This window comes from Triticum aestivum, chromosome 2A (genome assembly GCF_018294505.1).
Source record: "Triticum aestivum cultivar Chinese Spring chromosome 2A, IWGSC CS RefSeq v2.1, whole genome shotgun sequence".
In the NCBI taxonomy this organism is placed as follows: domain Eukaryota; kingdom Viridiplantae; phylum Streptophyta; class Magnoliopsida; order Poales; family Poaceae; genus Triticum; species Triticum aestivum.
Window position 1 is genome coordinate 404,448,299 of NC_057797.1, and position 7,766 is coordinate 404,456,064.

Here is a 7,766-nt window from a genome sequence, read left to right on the forward strand (position 1 = left end):
GGCTATTGCTTCTGGTCGTCCGTCATTAAAATTACCCTCCAAGTTAGTAAAAATTACCCACCAATGCCACCCATAAGTGAAAAAACGATTCAAATATTCGGACCAAATATCGCCGCCCCGTTCATTGTTTTATAGTGGTGCGACGAGTAAATGTAACAGGATGAGGCGCACCAGGGTGGTTGGCCGATCGCTCCTCTATCGACCAGACCAGGGTTTGATCCCCTGTTTTGCAATTTTTATCTTTCTTTTCTCACGCATGTGTGGGACTTCACTTCCCTGTTTTTTATTCATTTTACTTTTTTTTCTCATTCTGTTTTCTTTCTTCTTTTCTCTTTAAATTAATTTGGGATTTGAATATTTTAAAAGTTGCGCTTTTTCAAAAAAAAATCTTTGAGAAATCATAAAATATATGTGAATTCAAAAATGTTTAGAAAATCATAAAAATTTTGCAGATTAAAAAAATGTTGGTGGTTTTGCAAAACTGTTCGCAAAATTATAAATAAATCATGATTTAGAAAAAATGGTCGGCAAATAAAATCATGTTCATGATTTTAAAAAAATGACCGTGTATTCAAAACATATTCGGGAATCTGAAAAAAATGTTCATGACATTTTAGAAAATGTTCACAAAAATAAAAATAAATATTTGTTCCATAATTTTAAAAAAATTCATCGGTTCTAAAAATGTTTGTTGGGTCAAAAACTGTTAATGAATTCGAAACCGGTTCATACATTTAAATTCTTTTGTAAAGAAAACTAATCTTTATCATTTTTTTGAGAAAATCAAAAATTTCAAAAAAAATTGTTTGTCTATTCGAAAAATTGTTCACTGGTTCAAAAGTATTTTATGTCTAGGATTTGATTAGTTTTTCGAAAGTCTTTATATGTCTTGGCGTTGGGAGTATTTCGTGGTCAATGAGATTTGTTTTTAAAGTTTTAAACGTTCCCTTGCGCAACAAAATGACACGTGTGGCATGCACCGGCGAACTCATAGCCTTGGGATTTACCGCGTCGAATGCATTGTGATCACGTGGACATCGCGGCCATCATCGGCTAGGGTAAAAAAATGGCAACATGATGAGCCACTATGTTAAAATAGAGTACGCTTATATATCAGGATATTGAGTCATACTTATTTGGTTAGCCATAATTTTTTGTCTCCCGTTGCAACGCACGGGCATATTTGCTAGTAATAATAAAGCAAATAGTGTTTCTGGTCGTTCGTCCAAATAATTGCCCCCGAATTTAGCTATAAATTACCCGCTATGCCACCCGTAAGTTAAGAAAACGATTCTTTTTTTATTTTCAAAGGCGCCGCCGTGCTCAGTGGTTTTATAAAGGCGATGCCCTATTTATGACACACACACTACCATCGTAGTGGCTAGAGGCTGTTGCTTCTACACAGCAGACCAGGGTTCGAATCCTGGTAGTACCCTTCTTTTGCCTCCTTTTTTCTTAGGCACCTCCTCTACACCTTACGCCTTCATGGGCCGGCCGGTAGGCCGTGACGCTCCTGTTTTTTTTTATTTTGTCTTTTCTTTTCTTTTCTCATTTCTGTTTTAGTTTTTCCTTCTTTAAATTTATTTGACAATTCGAAATTATAAAAAGTTTTCAGTTATAATTTTTCAGAGAAATTATAAAATATGAGTGAATTAAAAAAAACTTCAGGAAATAATAAAATTTTCGCTGTTTCAAAAAATATTGGTGATTTTACGAAACTGTTCACAAATTATGAAAAATCACAATCTGGAAAAACATGTCAGGAAGTACAATCAGTTCATGATTTTGAAAAAAATGATTGTGTATTCAAAACATATTCGTGAATCTGGAAAAAATGTCCATGAATTTTTTTAGAAAATATTCAAAAAATTATATGTCTTTTGTGAAATTCAAAATTCAGCCCCCAATTTAAAAAAGTCATCAATTCAAAAAATGTTAGCTAAGTCAAAAAATATTCATGAATTCAAAAACTATTCATGCATTTCAATAAATGTTTCTCTAAACAAAACAAATGTTCGTGATTTTATAAAGATGTCCTAATTTCAAAAAGATGTTTGTCGATTCAAAAAACTGTTCGCCGATTCAGAAGTATTTTATGTCTAGGATTTGATAGGTTTTTGGAAAGTCTATATGTCTAGGCATTGAGAGTAGTTCGTGGTCGATGAGATTTGTTTTTAAAGATTTAAATATTCCCTTGCGCGAGACAATGGCAAGTGTTTCGTGCAGTGACAAGCTCATTGCATAGGGATTTATCACGTCGAATGCATTATGATCACGTGGACATTGTGTCCATCATCAACGAGAGTGAGAAGAAAGATACGTGGCAACATGGTGAGCCACCGTGTTAAAATAGAGAACACTCATATGTCTGGATATTAAGTCATACTTATTTGGCTAGCATGTATTTTTTGTGTCTCCCGTTGCAACGCACACCCCCGTAGGGGGATTGACTACCGACATCATTAAAAATCATTGGTCTATTTTTTTTGTCATAAATTTGATGTCTCGTATTCTTTGCTCTCTTGCATCATTTATTCTTAATTCTCAATCTGTAAAACTGATGGATAATATTGGTGCAATTTGCCTGAACTCGAATTATTTTATTTTGGGTCTATAAATTTTCTCATCTTTTTTGTTGTTCACCCGTTGCAACGCATGGGCACTTTTGCTAGTCTCTCCCTAATAATAAAGCACGGATTGACTTTGTCGGGTTCACCGTCACAATACGCTTTCTTCTCATGTCATAATACGTTTTTATGATTTATATAGACAAAATCGTAATGTCCGTCCGACCTGGTTCTTACCTGAACTCGATCCGATCGATCAGCCAAGCCCAGCAAAAGCGTTCCTCCTGACTCGCGTCACCACAACTCCGGATCGATCACGTCATGATTGATCTTTCCTTCCTAAGTCGGTTTCCTTACGCGTTGGATCTTCGATGATGATGTGAGGAACTCACCATGAACGGGAAAAGGCAGACAACATCACAGGAGCCCAGCTCATCCGGACCGAGGACGGCTGGCTTCGAGCGAATCGCCCAGTCCGCCCTTGTCGACGGGTTCCAGCCTCAAACGGACCCTCAACCAAATCGAGGCTAGGGGCTTCCGTGTCGTCCGCCCATGTGATGTGCCCTGGAGCCACGACGAGTGCATGAACGGATCAGCCCTAGACCGGCGCCTGTGGAGGCTTGACCGGGATCCCCACCACAGAAAATGACAGGGAACTCGTTGCGCCGACGTCGCGCCTGGCTGTGCTGCCTGGATCGGCTGCGCTGGTGGTCACTAATCTCTACCTCTCCTGCCGGACGACCAGGCACCAAGAAACCAAATACGTACCTACCTGACTTCGTCCGAGGGGAGGTACAGTTACTACCTCGCGAACTGATTTTTCCAATGTGGCCAAACCAATGAAAGTCTATAATGCTTTTGTCTCGGCAGCATCACCTGTAAGAAAGCTAAAGCTAGGTGCCAGCTTGCCAAGATCACATAATGCTTCGTGGCTAACAGTGCAGGTTTAATACTTGTAATATTCTGACAATTAGTTTTGCAGCGTATGTAATACACACAAACAATCTAATCACAAATTCGTCCATGAGATATACCTCCTTTTATCTCAATGTTTAACAATTTAAATTATTTGCATATTTTGTTTATAGCAATTCATACACACATCTTATTTTTGTCCGATATTTCTATTTCGTACATACTTTGCATATACAGTAAATATATGAAGTGTCAGATTTACAACTTGAGCCCGCCAAGCCCAGCCTCTAGGATTAGTTGGAGTCTTGGAGATCCAAATATATCTCTACTATTAAAGGGGATCGAACGTCGTGATGGTTCGACCTCCTACTCCTATCGCTGCCCCACGAAAAAAAACAGCGACGAAAGATCCACAAAACTCCCTGCGGTTATGACCCACGAACCCACGAACTTGGGCATCCCAACACGCGAGCTCATCCAATCCAATCCGACCTCACGCCCACGCACCCCTGCTTTCTACCCGCCTCCCGTCCCCCAGGCTGCTGTTCCGATCGCGGGGCGCCCCCCATCTCTAGCCGAGCCACATCCCCAACCCAGCACCGCCAGCCGGCGATACCGCTCTCACACGGCCGCCTTTCCTTCCTTCTCGTCGCACCGCAGTGCGATGCGTTGCCGTCCATCGCCTACGTCCACTCTCATGGGCGCGCACATCGGGTCGGGAAGAACTTCTTCCCTTGGTCGGCATCGACAATGGTAGGAGCGCGGCAAGGTCGACAGCGCTGCGAATGTGGGGGGCGATCGCGGTGGCCGCCTCCACGAGAGCTATTCTCCAAGTATGTGATTCCTCTTCTGGATCGGTAGTTGTTCATGTGTTTGGTATGACCACGTTTTGGTGATTCAGCGCCCAGTACAATAATGTCCTAGCACGCCTCCGCCGGCAGATCCGACACCGGCGGCCGCCATCTTCCTCTAGGTATTTCACCATACGGCGTCTGGGCTGTCAACGATAGCACGGGAGCCCAACTGCCCAAGTACATTGTCCAGGACCAGCTGGAGTACATGCTCACTGAAGATGATGACACACCTATGCTAGCACGAGGTTGTAAAGTCTCTGGTGAAGGACCATGCGACAGGTTCATCAGATATTGATAGGAGTTTTTTTCAGCAAATTTCAGCAATGTCTTTGGTTGTCAAACCACCCAGTATGGTAGATATAGAGTTGTTGCTCTACCAGTATCGAATTTGATGTGGTTAAGTTTGTTCTAGCTTCTTGTTGGCACTGGATTCGGTCCATATGGTGCTAATAAGTAATAATACTGAATGTGTGATTTACTGTGATCTTTGAACTGTTACAGTAAAGTAGACATACAGTAATGAATCCTGACCATCGACACACATGGCCGTATTCTGTTCAATTGCCTGCTCTTTCCTTGCTATTATAGAACAGAGTAGCGGGAGAGACTTATAGTGCCAATTATTTTTCAAAACCTGCATATCTGTTGTGATCTAATATATGTTCTGTCTGACTGAATAGCTAAAAACAGAACTTCTAAGTTCTTGCATTTGACTAACATGTATGCTATATTACCTCATCAAATTTTCTTCAGAATTTTACTATATAACTGGAAATAAAGCTAAGCTACAGGGTACTTTTCTAGAAGAAGAGCTACTTTTTAAATATCCCAAACGCATAAATATCTTTACAGTTGCTACTTTTTAAATATCCCAAGTACAGATTATTTTGTCTACTATTAAGTGGAGTTCCAAAAGCGACGGTGTTGGCTGTGCCACCACCAACAACAGAGAAGGAAGAGGCGTGGCAGTGGTGACGCAGAAAGAGCGATAGAGAAGTTGGAGGAAACTAAGTAGCGGCATTGGTGTAAGGAAGAAGGGGAGAGCATGGAGAGCAAGATGAGGTTTTGGGGAAATGCGACGGGGTAGTCGCTCCCTAAGCCTATCAGCATGACCCAATTCACTCCACTTTTTTTCCCGGTTCAGTTTTGTTAGCATTGGTATTCACATTCTACTGTTCAGAGAAAAATATATTCTTTTTTTCGCGAATATGCAAAGCTTGCGTATCATTCATTGGTAGAAGAAGAAGAGTGAATACAGGGAATGAACAACACATGCACAGACGACATGGTGCCCGGAGCAGAGGGACATGGGATGCCCAGCCCAAAGAAATGAAAAGAACAACACGGCAAACTCTCCTAGCCCTGAGAAGTAACTCGAACACAGTGAAGACAACTAGCGTCCAACTCCACCGTCGGGGACGCCGCGAGCGAGCAAGACGACGCCTTCAAAAAGGGGAACAACGCCAAGGCGCCGTCGTCGTCCGGTCCAGAAGTCCGGACCTAGGGTTTCCCCTGATGCTCGAAGAGGGGCTAAGACGGAGACCATGGCAGCGCCTCCAAGAAGGGGACGACACCCGCAGGTGTCGCCGCTACCAGCACCGGCAAACCGAGCAGGGATTTCGCCTTGGTCTTTGTCTGAGCAATCCCAAGCCACCGAGGCAGAGTGGAGGAAGTTGAAACACATGTTGAAGTCGCCGATCACAGGGAGGGGAGCAACGCCCGTCGCCAAAGCCGGCATCGGACGTCACCGGGAGAGCGAGCTACAAATCCGGCAGGAGCAAGAGCGACATGAAGAGCTGAGCTGGGTTTTCATTACTACAGGGTGGAAGTTATCTGTACTTTTGTTTTGTACATTTTTTACAGCTATACCTTAGTGGAAGTGACGCAGGCCCTTGAAAAATAATTTTTTACGGTAGTCACATTAGTTCAGTAACATTTTTGCATGTATAGCATGTAGGTTTTGTTCACATGTAGCAAAAGACTCTCCAAACAACGGAGGTTTGCTTTGTAGAACGACATGGATGATATATTATTAGAGAAAAAAATGAAAGAATTAGGGTGGACATTAATTTGCTGGAAGTGAGTACTCCACTACAATGCTTCTAATAGCTCTATAGTTCTATATATGATGCAAACCTATGTGTTCAGGAGACGTTTTTGCTACGGAACTCTGAAGCATGTGGTTGAAGTAAACAGTGGACGGAGAAAGACTTCGCATATTCAGCAGCAGACTCAAAGCTGCTGGTGCGAAAACAGACATTGCACTGTGTAACAGGCAAAGCCTCACTACAGAGTTCTTGCATTAAGATATGCTTTTTGCAAAGGTAATTGAGATTTTTTTGAATGATGGATAATAGAGATTTATACTTTTAATACACGTTCCTGCTATAGGAGGATGCCAAGGAGATCAATCAGATTTCTTTACACATTAAGGCATCTTCATCTTTTATTGCTATTGTTGCAGCACAATAGCTTTATGTCGCTATTTTCAGAAAAATATCCCAATTTACGCATTGTTTTGTCAATTTTAATTTTCAAACGGAGGTTTGTTTGGTAGACATTACTTTCTAAATATAGCAAACCTTAACACATATATACATTGAGCAGAGTCAACTGAACATGCTACCGGCAGAAAGAGTCAATTAGAACATGATGCATTTTCTTAGTTCTTAGATGGTATGTAGGTCCTGCACTAATAATTGTAGGTGTTGACATACTATGTCTATTGTAAGATAACTATGTGATGCATCATTAGAAAAAATTCACAGAATTAGGATGGTTGTTATTCTGATGGAAGTGATTACTCCACTACAATGCTTCTAATAGCTTTATAGTTCTATGATGCAAACCTATGTGTTTGAGAGCCTTTTTTTCTACGGAAATCTGAAGCATGTGATTGAAGTAAATACTGTATAGAGAAAGACTTTACATATTCAGCAACAGTGCAAGCTGTTGGTGCGACAACAGAATTGGTCCAAGCTGAAGTGAAACACATACGGCAAACTGTCAATCTTGTGTCGAATGAGAACCAAAAATTGATGGTAACTTCCTTTCATCTTATTAGGACCAGATAGGAAGATCTCCCGAGTACACGGTTGAGAGGAAGCTCGGGAAAGGGGGGCTCGACCATGCTTTCAACGGCCGGCGTTTAGCTGGTGCAACAGGATGGTCCACACGTGTGAGTGCTCAACATGTGGGTGCTATTTTTACATGTTCACTGCTTTCTTACTATACCCTTTGCTAAAAAAAAGAACAAACTTTGGCGTCGGGTTTTGTACTCAATGATGTGAAGCCAGAGGCAATGCTAATTGCACATTTGTTCACGTTACTGTTTGTGGGTTGCAGGGACTTTGAGATTACCACATGTCCCCTGTTTAATTCTATATTATGGTGTGGCCTTCATGTGTAGCCATTTTTTCTAAGAAGCAAC